The following is a 13873-nucleotide window of genomic DNA, read 5'->3' on the forward strand; positions in this document are numbered from 1 at the left end:
GAGGACTGGAAGTTTATAGATGAGAAAGTTTAAACTGGGGCAGATTTTGTTGGACTTTATCTTGAAATATTGGCCTGGTAAACCAACTGGCTCAGGAAAATTATTTGGACGATATGTTCATTTAAATAGGAGAGACTGAAAGAGAAAATTGAAGAGGATTTCACATTTAATATATACATAAATCATATCTGTCAAGGTTTTTTTTTTCAGGGAAACAGAAAAAAATTCCAGGTATTTCAATCAAGAAGGACTCTAACTCAAAAAAATCAGTTATTTATAAAATTCTTACATTGGCCTAAGCTCTCCAGTTGACTGAGTTGACTGCCAGCTTCCAACAGATTAGGAACCAGAGGCTCCTGCTGATAGCACCACAGAGAGTGACTCACAGGCCATTGCAAGGGCCATTGCAAAACTTACCATCTGTCAAAGCCCACCATCAGCCAGTATGGACAAAAAAGAAGTAATATGGCTTCTGCTCCATCTTTGCCTTCCAACTCTCATGCTATGGCCTCCAATGGCAAAATCAAAAACTGAAACTTGCTTTTAATTAGGGAATGTATTTCTTGATCTCCACATCCCAGTATGTGAGAGATAGCATGTAAGGGGTAGGAGTGGATGCTTGTCAAAAATATATAGAGACATACATTCATATGTAGAGGTAAACACACACATGTATGTTTGGTGGCATAAATAATAGTTTATATACTATATGTAAATATGTATTCCTGTTTGTAAAGGTTTATTTTTTTAAAGTGTTTTTTTAATACCTTTATTTTATTTACTTATTTTTATGTGGTGCTGGGGATTGATCGAACCCAGGGCTTTGCACGTGCCAGATGAGCACTCTACTGCTGACAACCCCAGCCCCTGTAAAGGTTTATAATACAGTATTTTAATACAAAGAAAATACATTTCTCCTCATCACTGAGAAACAATTGGTCAGAAATTAGAGTAAAAGTGAATATAGGAAGTTAAGGGAAGGAATTCTGACATTACGTTATGGAGTTGCTTGCTCATTTAAGTCTTTGGCAGTGGAGAGTCAATTTGACCAGTGGCACCTTTATTATCTTCAATAGTAAGTCAAGCCACGTAGCAGACTGATTTTGAACACAGGCTCTGATTAGACTGCCTGAGTGCACACCCTGGATCTGACCCATGTCAGCTACACGAACTCTAACATTTCTGAGCCACATTTTTTCTTGAGTTGTGGAAAATATTACCTTTCTCACAAGGCTCTTGGAGAATTAACTGAGACAACATCCATAAAATTCATAACACATAGAAAGGATATAAATGGCCTTCAAAACATATTTGAGCAAGTAATATGTGGTGAAGAAGAGTAAAAATTAAGATAATTTTTATTATATGTAAAAGGCATTCTTATCCTTGAAACTAATATTAATAAAAGTATAAGCAGAATCTAAGTTCTGTCTATTAGAAAGGTCATTAATATTTCAAAAGTCTTTTAAGAATTACATTTGCAACTATAACAATGACCTCTCTCAAGTACTTATTATTCAATGGATTTTATGTTCTAAATACTGTGCATATATTGACTCATTTAATATTCACAACCACTCTATAAAGTAAATATTACTTATTATCTCATCATTTTACAAATGAATCAGGTTAAGCACAGAGAGACTAAACCACTTATTCAGAGTGGGATAGAGACAGCAGGTAAGTGGCTGAGCCTGGATTATAAACCCCAGTGGCCCAACTCAGGAATCCATATTCCTAACTGCACAACATTCTGAAATTGCTTTTAAATATCTCCTCCTTTTTCTAGTCTATTTTATATAACTTTAGGCGTGGTAGAACCCTGATATAGAATGGGGAACAAACAGGTGGATAATTATAGATTCTGATAATCAAGTCTTAATTCATTTGTGTTGCTAAAACAAAATACAATGAGTGACTTGTAAATGACAGAAATTCATTTCTCATATTTCTGGAAGCTGAAAGTACAAAATCATGGCACTAGCAGATTCAGTGTTTAGTAAGAACCTGCTTCTTGAAGAGTGGTCTTTTCTCTGTGTCCCCACTTGGCAAAAGGAGCAAAGTTGGTCTTTTGGCTTTTTATAAGGACTCTAATCTCACTCAATCATCTACATTATATATGGGTGAGATTCAAGGTATTATTCAGCCTGAGGCAAAATTCTCTCAGCTGTGAATGTATGAAATCAAAGAAGTTATATGCTTCCAAAATACAACCATCATGCAAGCAAAAACATATTCTTATCCCAAAAGGAAAAAAAAATGTGAAAGAAGCGTGAAAGGCTCTGAACAAGCCCAACGCATCAAGATTTGAAAATAATCTTTGGTTTAATGTCGTGCTGTCCAGGCTTACTGAGGCAGAGGTCTCACCTTCCAGACCCAATGGAGTGGTGCCCTGGGGCTTCCAAGGTTCCAGGCAGCTCTGCTCATATCACTTGGGATGTTCCATCTTTTGTGACATACCTATCACCTTCAAATGTAAGTGTGACATTATAATTTTGGATGTGGTCACCAGGAGATTGTGTAGTAAATCTGAAGAGAGTTTTCTTGGAAGCCTTGCTGTGGTGCTAGGTAGTGGTCCTGCTTCCGCAGCACCTCTCTGCCTCAGCCTGGAGACCACAGTTCCTCAAAGCTAGAATCATTCTGTTGACTCTACCAGTCTGAATTTATAGGGTGATCCTTCCCCACGACTCCATTAGGCATTATCTAATAGCAGGTCTCTACCTCACTGGGCCTTTGGCACTCTGCGCCAATGATGGAAATGGACTTCACAGTCATTCCTCTCTCTTCATGGACAATAGAGCCTGGCTTCTGTAGAGATGGCCAACTAACCTCCTCATTAGATGGTCATTTGGCCACATCCTTTGTGTTCTCTGATACTTCCAACTTTTCAGCATGGATAGGCTGAGAACGTTCCAAATCTTCATTCTGCTTCCCTTTTGATTAACAATTTTACATTTAAATCATTCTTTCTTCTTGAATTTTACAGTAAGCAGTCAATAAAAGACAAGCCTTATCTTCAATATGTTGCTTATTTTCTTACCCAAGTAGCCAATTTCATCGTTCACAAGCTCTACCTTCCACACAATACTAGGACATGAACACAAATCTGCCAATTTCTTTTTTTTCCCCTCTTTTTATAATAAGAAGGTCTTTCCTTCATTTTTCAATGTGTTCCTAATTTACATCTGAGACTGAATCATAATGACTTTCTCCAATCTTATTCCTACTGACATTCTGTCTAGATATTATCTGAGAAGATTGAGGCTTTCTCTATAGCTTCATCAGAATTGCATTTAAAGGTCCATCCATGGTAATGTGGACTATTTCTAGCATGCACTTTGTTGTACTTTAGATCTGGGATGCCTCTCAAAAGCTCTTATGAAGTCTTAGTCCCCAGTTGGTAGCAGTATTGGGAAGTGGTGAAAATTTTAGGGGGTTGAGCCTAGGTTGAAGAGGTGAGTCACTGGGGGTGTCCCCTTTGAAGGGTATAATTTGTCCCTGGGCCCCTTCTTTCCCTCTTTTTATTTTTTGTTTGTTTGTTTGTTTGTTTCCTGGCCATAATGAGATGAGTGCTTTTGGTCCACCATACACTCTCTGTCATGATATTCTGCCTTACCACAAGACACAGTGATGGAGCCAAGTGACTATGGACTGAAATAAATCTTTCCTCTTTTAAGTTAATTTTTTCAGGTATTTTGTCAGAGTAGGGATAAAGTGATAAAGTTACTAACACATGCTTCAAAACCCTTCCAGCCTCTACCCATTAGTCCAAAGCCACTTCCATATTTTTAGGTGTTTTTTTTTTAATGTAGTACCCCCATTGTTCAGTACAAATCCTTTCCTTTTTCCAGTTAAATTTATTTTATAACTGATATATAAAAAATGTATATATTAATATGGTAGCACAATGTTTCAATACATGTATATATTATGTGATATTTAAACACACATGAGATTAAACATCTATCTCTCTCAAACATTTATCATTTCTATATGATGAATACTTTCAAAATCTCCTCTCCTATGGCTGGGGTTGTAGCTCAGTGGTAAAGCACTTGCCTAGCATGTGTGAGGCAGAGTTCCATCCTCAGCACCACACATAAATAAATAAATTAAATTAACGTATTGTGTCCATCTACAACTAAAAAATTTTTTTTTAAATATCTTCTTCTAGCTTTTTGAAATGTATAATACTTTATCACTATCTGATTTCTACCTTAGTCCATTCAGGCAGCTCAAACATCATAGACTATGTGGCTTTTAAGAAACAGAAATTGATTTACTGCAATTCTGGAAGCTGACGAGTCCAGAATCATGGTGCTGGCTAACACAATATCTGAATGGTGTCAAATTTCTGGCTCACAGTCAGGTGTTTTTTGCTGTATACTCATGAGGCAGAGGGAACAAAGCCTCTCTCTGTCTGGGGTGTCTTTTATAAGGGCACTAATCCTCCCCCATAAGGGATCTACCCTCATGACCTTCCAAAGGCCCACCTTGTAATACTATCAGCTTTATAGGTTACTATTTGAATGTATGAAGTTGGGAGTGGGGGATACAGATATTCAAACCATGACAAAAGCAGGCATAGGGATTATGTACAGATGGACACAGAATAGAAGAGGGGTCATCAGCAGTCAAAGGATGGATAAAATCTTGTGGGACAGTTTGATCAGTAACAGCCATCATCATCATCATAATGATAGCAGCTGACACTGATTCAAAACTACCTACCAATGTTCCATTTGTTACCTATAAGATACAAATACCAATGTTCATATTATAAAAAATAATAAAACTGAGACACAGAGAAGTTAAGTATCTTGCCCAACTTATCACAGGCAATAAGAAGTAGGGAAGTATGAGTTTGTAGTTTTGATTATGGTCATAGGGGATTGTAAATATAAAAAGATTTCTTAGAATTTGTTTTGGTATTTACAGAACAATCTTAGTTTAGTTTCTTTCTAGAACTATAGTACTAGAATATTTTTGCCTAAAACCACAGACACAGATATTGTGGATTTTCAGAGCTTGGCAACTTCTATAACTCATAATCCATCTTCTCAGGAGTGATATCAACCCAGAAAAGGTGGAATGGGAAGGAAAGCATTCTTGTAGTCCTGTGTCTGGGAACTGTGTGGTTATAACTAAAGACTAAATTTCCTGCCTTCTCTATGTACATGGTAGTCATTGCAAGTATCTCTAAATATCAACTTATAAATTCAAATGCATAAGAAAAATGTCTTAGATTTTCACACTGGATTCATTGCTCCCTTTCTTTAGGGTCATGTCTAAGTCCAAGGAGCTGGTTTTGGAATATCCCACTGGTAGCCCTACCTATTAAAGCACCATGGCCCCTGGCCCCTGCACAAACACACTCCATACATCTGGTCCTCAGCCTCTGGTCTCTGAAGGGAATCAGCTCTCCATTCCTTCTTTGAGGCTCCTTAAGTCTGTTTCTCTCACCATCATCAGTAGTTAAATTTAATCTAAGCTTCAAAAAGAAATTCTCCATGACTCAGCACAACTTCCACATTCTTGTCTTTGCTAGGAGTGGATTAATTTTTTTATCTATATTTGTTTTCTTTCACCAGGCAGTAAACATACAAAAGCCTATTAATGACTGTGAAAGAAAAATGAAGAAGAAGAAAATTCAAAAGGAACTTCTTAGGAATATTTCAAAAAGGGCATTCCACCACAAGTTAGGGATATTTTCCCCTTTTGTTCCTCAAGTATTTGAATCAATTCACCAAGTGAAAATTGTAAAAAGCAAAGGGAAAATACTTTATTTTCATCCATTTCTATCTCATCTATTCCTTATAAGCAGGGTCTCACTCATACTTTTTTTTATCTTATACACATTGCTATTTTGTCTTAAACTTACATAAAGTCTATATACCTTTCTTCAATACAGCAAACCATATCAAGTAAAAACTTCCTTTGAAAGAGCCCTACAACATTGAAAAGCTCATTACTTAAGTTCTAGTAAATTATGCTCATGTGGCAAGTGACTCCTATCTAAGTCAGAAGTTATTTAGCAATTATTTCTAACGTCTTAATAGGCATGCATATAGTCTGTTAATATTTCTTTCCAAAGAAGAATCCATAAGGACTGACTGGCAAAATGAGAGCTTTCCCATCACTCAATCATTAGGAAAAGAGTGGCTATTTTTCTATATAATCAATCCACCAGCCATTATGATGGTCAATAGCTCAGCAATTCATTCAGCAGTAATCAATTAGATTCATTTGTCTCGGGCACTAAAATAAAGTATTCTCTTCAACATTTCAGCTCACACATCAGTTTAATTCTTTAAGTGATACAAAATAAAAAATATAAGAAAATAAAATGAGCTTATATTACAAACTAAATTGTATGAAATTTATTTTTAACTCCTTATTCTTTAAAAAGTAAAGGTCATCTTAATAAATTGTATCAAAGTAAGTATAATCTACATATAATACTTTAACATATAATGTGTTACATGAGTGATTTAAATATAAAATTAAAATACTGAATAACTAATAGACACATTATATATTGAGATGTGTGAGTTTTAGAGACAGATTAAGTAAAATATATCCTTGACTAAAGCCATTTTTATCCTTAGACATTTTTTCGTCCTAAAAGATAAATTTAGAAAGACATTAATTGAAATTTGAATATGAATACTGTACCTCTTAATTCAGATAAATAATGCTGGCTAAATAATTATTATAACTCATAAAGTAAAATATAAAATGAGAAACATTATTATAGTTATGGTGAATAGTTAAAAAGAGAAAAATTCATAAAATTTTACTGAAAGTTTAAATCAATTTAGTATAATCATTGTAAGTGTAAAGAGACTTCATGCCAGGGCATATCCTGCCAAGGCAAAAGATAGATGGTGATTAAAGGTAATTATTCAGGAACACTGCAATGGGTAAATTTATTAAGATAAAACTACAATCTGAAACCAACTCAAAATGTAAACTCTTTCCCTTGTTCTTGAATTATTTATTTACCTGATGGATATCATTTTTTAGACCAGTTGCTTGGCATTACTTTTAGATTTTTCATCTTAATTTTATTTTTAAAAATTTTAAACTAACACTCTATGTTCCAGATCAAAATCACTAATGTTTTGACTCTTTCAAGTTTTCCAATGTAGCAATATTAATAATAGATTCTTCATTATCAACACAGACTACAGTCACTACAAATGAGATAAATGCCACAAGAATATACTTCCTTATCTGAATGCCATTGTTATTGAAGAGGTTATACACTGATAAGAAGCCTTCCAAAAGGCTGAGTCTTTATAGATCAAAATATAAACTTTAATAATAAGAGATATCAAAATGCATGGCGATATTAACATGTTTCAAAAGCAATTATAATAAACTTCAATATAACATAGTTCAAAATTAAAAGGCCACTGGATATTAAAAAATTGGTATAGATGTATTTAGGATAAGAAGTTTTCCAGCCTCAGGGGATGTGGCAGACTGTGACCCTACCAAGAAGCATTTGGAAGTCCATCTGCCAAGGTTATGCTCATGTAATGAGGCTCTTGATGGTCAGTAAAAATTGCCTTACATTATGTACAGGATTTTACTCCTCCTTGACTTTAAATAAACCTTTTTTTCTCCTAAGAAAAGATCTAATGAACTGCTACTTGGTATACACAAAATTGAGACTCGACTTTATAGCTTAATTTTACTCTTCTGGAAATAACTTAGAACTATTAAAATTTCATGTGTTATTGATATTTCTACATTCAGCATAACTTTGAACAATCTTTCAATTCACTTTTGCTCAAGCCTTTCTTCCCAATTCCTGCCTCTAGTGTGAAGCCTTTGCACCAACCCTTCTAAAAGAACAAGGGCTTCATCCATGTTACTGACCATGTATCCTGAAAAATATTTCTCACTATAACATCAAATGACAAGCTATAGGTGGTTCTTTTAATGCTGGTAACTAAATACATTGTGACAGAAATAACTTTGAAGCCACAGGAAAGCTTCTAGCTAATCATAGATCTTTAAAATTGTTATTCATTCAGAATTCATTTTTATAAATCTATTATTAATATCTTAGAAGAAGCTTTAAGATCTGCTAGTTGCTGAATACTCCGCCATATAGTTGTTACTCAGTTCAACTATTTTAAAAACAGAGTTATTTAAACAAACTACTGCATCATTCTACAAAAGAAATAAAAAATTTTCTATATAAAGCCCATAACAAAATTTTTAACCACATCTATACCAACAGAGTAGAAACATCAATTAAGACAAAAGTAAGTCTAATATTTGAAGGCAGTTGTGACATTTGTAATACGTACTGATGAAGGTAAAACTTAATTTGAACATTAAATATCATATACAATTCAGGCAAGTATGATTTACTACCAAATATAATAGAAATGTATATCACAAAGATAAATCTCTATCCACTTTCTATCTTTCTAGGAATCTATCCACATCTTTCAAAGGAAAGAGGACAGGCATTAAATACTGTTGATAGGGGAATTACTAAGGGGCTTTGAGCCTGAAATGAAATAGATCCTTTTTTGGAAAGATCACTCAGGCAACTATGTAGAGGATAGAAGTAAAGGACTGGTCATGGAAACAGATCAACTAATTAAGAAAATGTAATTATAGTCCAGAGTAGGATTCTGAACTAAAACAGATATAGTTAATAGGGGTTACAATTGGAGATATATATATAATTACACACACACACACACACACACACACACACACATATATATATATATATATATATATATATATATATATATATGTTATTCATGAAAAATACACATGGCTTTAATAACTCATTATAGTGAAGGAAACTTGTTCAAATGATATCTCTAATTTTGCAAATTTGGAAAAAAACAGATAGGTATTGATGACATCAACTAAACAGAGAAATGCAAAAGAAGTACAAATTGGGTAAGGAAAAAACAAAAGTACTATTTGGACATATTATCCATGTTTCATAATTAATTAGTTTACAAAGAACAAATTAGAATGAAATTTAGAGGTATAAATGGTAGTTGAGGTTATCCAGGAGGAACACATAGACACACCTGGAAGATAAACAATAAGTTTTTTCATTTGGGAGACAGTTCCCAACTGGTATGTTTGGTTTTTGCATGTCTTGGGAGCAGAGGCTATGATAGCCTTTGCTCTAGACTGTCTTTTCAAAGATGTTTGTATAGTGATCTTGGATGATAGAGATAGCATTTCCCTCCAGAGATAAAGAAGGTATTTTTGCTGCCCAGAATAATTAAGATATCTCTCTGCTGGAAAAAAGTCAGATAGACTTACCATCTATTACAACATTTTCAGTTATTCTAAGATCAAGGTTCCTCTACTATAATACAATTCACCAAATGTGGTGGCACTGCCAGGCCCTTTGAGTCACCCTGTGATAGCAAGTGGTACAAATGATGGTTCTCTGGCCACTGCTATTGTTAAGAGTGAAAATAGTCTTTGTCTCTGACCAAAGAATTTAAGAAACTGTCATAGGTTAATTCACAAATAAAGTAAAATCTTAGACTCATCACAGTTATTAACACCTGCAAAACCTCAATGTTCAGGACTGAAATGAAAGATTTATTTATGATACTGAAAAGGGGTAGTCACTTAGACACAATGAAATGCTCCTTCACACAAAACTGAGAAAGAATTTTTTAAAAAGAAATGTTCAAAAATGTAGAGAATGGAGTAAAGACTTCAAAAGATCCAAATTAATTTGGTAATAGCAACAAGAGCACTTTTAAGGTGAGAAAAGAGTGTAAGAATGAGGTCCAATTGGATGAAGAAATTAAGTTCAGGGAAAGATATGGTGAGAACAGTTTCAAACATATAAAGAAAGTTGATCTTGAAATGAAGTAAATATGTGATATTATAGTGTTAAGGAAGGGTAATATTAATGAAAAAAAATGTGCATTTATTTTATTTTTAAAAATAAGGAGAGACATCATAAAAATAAAAGGAAAAAGCCAATATTTAGCTGAAAAGAGAGACGGAAGATTACTAGGAAGTATAAATAAAATGGCAAAAATTGAAAATGTGAAAATTAGGTGGTTTTTTTTAATTTTAAATCTACTTAGCATCTCCTTGGGAGTGAAGAAATAAAATCTGTTAAATCCACCACAAATTACCTTTCTGGCTAAACTTTTTTTTTTAAAGAGAGACAGAGAGAGAGAGAGAGAGAGAGAGAGAGAGAGAATTTTTTAATATTTATTTTTTAGTTTTTGGTGGACACAACATCTTTATTTTATTTTTATGTGGTGCTGAGGATCGAACCCAGCGCCCGGCGCATGCCAGGCGAGTGAGCTACCACTTGAGCCACATCCCCAGCCCCAAAACTTTTGTCTAAGAATATGACAGTCAGAATCAATCAACAAATACATGAAAAAAATGCTCACCATCTCTAGCAATCAGAGAAATGCAAATTAAAACTACTCTAAGATACCATCTCACTCCAATAAGAATGGCAGCCATTATTAAGTCAAACAACAATAAGTGCTGCAAGGATGGGGGGGTGGGGGAGGTACACTTGTACATTGCTGGTGGGACTGCAAATTGGTGCAACCAATTTGGAAAGCAGTATGGAGATTCCTTGGAAAGCTGGGAATGGAACCACCATTTGACCCAGCTATTCCCCTTCTTAGACTATACTCAAAGGACCTGAAAAGAGCATACTACAGGGACACAGCCACATCAATGTTTATAGCAGCACAATTCACAATAGCTAGAATGTGGAACCAACCTAGATGCCCTTCAATAGATGAATGGATTAATAAAAATGTAGCATTTATACACAATGGAATATTATTCAGCACTAAAAAATAACAAGATCATGGCATTTGCAGGCAAATGGATGGCATTAGAGCAGATTATGCTAAGTGAAGTTAGCCAATCCCTAAAAAAACAAATGCCGAATGTCTTCTCTGATATAAGGGGGGTGACTCAAAATGGGATAAGGAGGAAGAGCATGAAAAGAAGACTACCACTAAATAGGGAAGAGAGGTGGGAGGGAAATAGAGGGAGAAGGGGAGTTGCATGGAAGATGGAAGGAGACCCTCATCGTTATACAGAATACATGTATGATGTTGTGATGAGAAAAAGAAAAAAAAAGTGTGTCACATTAGATTAGATAGAGATAAATGATGGGAGGGGAGGGGAGGAGTAGGGGGGGATAGGAAGGGGAGCAGAATAGAATAGACGTTATGATTGCTGTATGTATATAGGTGACTCAATGACCAGTGTGATTCTGCAATCTGTACAATCAGAAAAATGAGAAATTATACCCCAACGATTCAAATGTATGAATTGCCAAGATCATTGTAATGTCATGTGTAGCTAATAAAAAAATAAATAAAATTAAAAAAAGAATATGACAGAACAAAAAAAGGAAGATTATCTTTGGTATATAATGCTCAGAGAAGCTTATAGTTAGAGATAACAAATAATTGCAGTTATGATTTAGATATCCACATTTCTCAGGTATGAAAGAAAAAGAAGCCCAGTCAAATATACATTGGTCTTCCAGGGCTGCTATAGCTAAGTAACACATACAGTGGTTTAAACAATAGAAATTTATTGTCTCACAGTTATGGAGGTTGATCAAGGTGTCAGCAGGATTTATTCTTCCCGAATGGCTTGAGGGAGCATCTACTCCATGTCTCTCTCTATCTTCTGGTAGTTTGCTGGCAATCCTTGGAGTTCCTTGGCTTGTAAAGGCATCACTCTGATGTCTGCCTTCATTTTCCAAATAAGGTCATATTCTGAGTTGTTGGAATTTCGGCATCTTTTCTGTGGGGAACACAAACCCATAACAAACGTTGTACTCATTGTTCAAAGAAAAGTCTCAATTGATAGCTCAGACATCTTTCTCCACTGCTTGAAAGTGATACCAACGTGTTTTGAGGTAAATGCCTGCAAGAATGCCTGGTACCATCTAAAATGAAACAACTCCCTAAGTAGCTTCTATGTTCCTGTGTTAATTATCTAGGACTGCCATTAAAAAAACAAAAAATTCCACAGACTGGGTGTCTTAATTAACAGAATTTTTTAAATCATTGTTCTGAAGGCGGAAAGTTCAATATCAAGGTGTCAATGGATTTGACTTCTGCTGTGGCCCCTCTCTTGGGCTTGTAGGTGGCCATCCACTTGCTGTCTATTCACATGGCCCTCTTGCCATGCGTGCAATCCTATAATGTCTCTTACATGTCCAGATTTTTCTTCTTATAAGGATACCAGTCAGATTGTATTAGGGTTACCTAAACAGCCTCATTTTAACTTAATTGCCTCTTTAAAGCCTATATCTAAATAGGGTTTCATTCTGAGGTACTGAGTGAATATGTGAATTTGAGAGGACAGTATAATTTAGGCCATAACAGCCCTCTAAGCTACTTTCCCAGAAAATGTGGTAACCAGAGCCAAGTCTAAGTTTGGGTAATGGTGTTGATTTACCTGTTCTTCCCTCTATCCCTATTAGAAGGTTTGTTCCATAAAGATGTTATGAGATCACTTACTCATAGAAAGAGCTGAGTGGCTCTCACCAGTCACCAGTCCCTAAAGAGGGTCATCATATGACAAGAAACAATATTCAAATGTAAATTAAACAATCTTGAGACATTCCCATACTATGGCTTCAAAATCAGATACAAAACCAGGTATGTAACTAAAAAGAGAAAGCTGCTAAAGTATCTTTCTTAGAATTGAGCAATTACTGGCCTGAAATCTCAGTTTACAGGAAAACAAATGTTGCATATTTATGAAATAAGATTGAAAATCAAGTATATGATTTCCCAGCTTTTTAATAACATAAAGTGAAACACATAACCTAATATTTCACAGAAAATTTAACTTAGTGGCATAAGTGATAATTAGGGGCATAAAAAAAGAATTTTAAAGTTTTCCATAAATTTCACTCTTAACCCAGTCTTAGAGTCAGCAGTCAGTATCAAAATCCCCCAGAAACTCTCTTAATAAAATGTACTATATGTTTACAGATTTGGGTGGACATTGAAACTTAGCACATATTTGCCTTTCTAATTTTCTGATGAAGCAACTAAATTGGATTAGGTTGCTTATGTTAAATAGCAATGCATCACTATCAGCTGTAGGCTTCCTCCTTCTCAAATGTGCCATCACAGCATTCTTGCTAGAAGTTATTTTTTTTAATGCATTTCTTAATACTTCCAAACAATTAACCAAGACTTCTCTCCAGCTCTTCTTGCCAAGGAAACTGAAGGGCCATAGTCTCTCATATTCTATCAAATTTGCTTCCAGTACTGCATTTAATAAGCACCTTTTCATGAAAAATGATCACTTGCTTTGCTAAAACACTGATGTTCTCCTCCTAAACTTCTTAAAATATTTAATGCACTGATGATCCACAGACCATAAGCATCTTGATTGCAATGTCCAAGAGTTTAGCACCCTGGTTAAAATCCTTCACTTATTAAATAACACTAAACACACCATCTTATTAGGAAAGAAATTACATTACTGATGCAAAACTTCACGTATCCAAACACATGACATTTTTAATTCTCAAATGACCATTAGTGAAATAAGTGCAATATATATTAATCAGAAAAGATCATGTCTCTTATGAATATATTTACTCATTAAATTCACTCGGTTGTCATACAAGATTTTTAAGTGTATATGTTATGGACCAAGTATACTGTGATGTTTTGGAGATACAAAGATGAAAGAGATGGTCTATGCCCACAGGAGGCTTACAGTGACCTATAATCCCTATTCAAATGTGAGATTTCTAACTCTAGTTTAAATCAGAAAGTAGGCACGACTGACTACAAAAAGAGAGTCTGTGTTTGTGTGTGTGTGTGTGTGTTCATGTGCT

General features: G+C 34.8%; 1 protein-coding gene across 2 annotated transcripts in view; it reads right to left on the minus strand.

Annotated features, from left to right (window-relative positions):
* The window catches only part of Chodl (chondrolectin), a 362706-nt gene that overhangs the window by 175513 nt on the left and 173320 nt on the right, over positions 1–13873 (minus strand). For both annotated transcript variants that reach the window (XM_058574540.1, XM_058574539.1), the window contains exon 3: positions 11608–11811. The gene's annotated coding sequence lies outside the window, so the exon portion shown is untranslated. The remainder of the gene's footprint in view (positions 1–11607; positions 11812–13873) is intronic.

This window comes from Marmota monax, unplaced genomic scaffold, assembly GCF_021218885.2.
Source record: "Marmota monax isolate L192 unplaced genomic scaffold, Marmota_monax_Labrador192_F-V1.1 WCK01_AAM20220418_F8-fsc00016, whole genome shotgun sequence".
In the NCBI taxonomy this organism is placed as follows: domain Eukaryota; kingdom Metazoa; phylum Chordata; class Mammalia; order Rodentia; family Sciuridae; genus Marmota; species Marmota monax.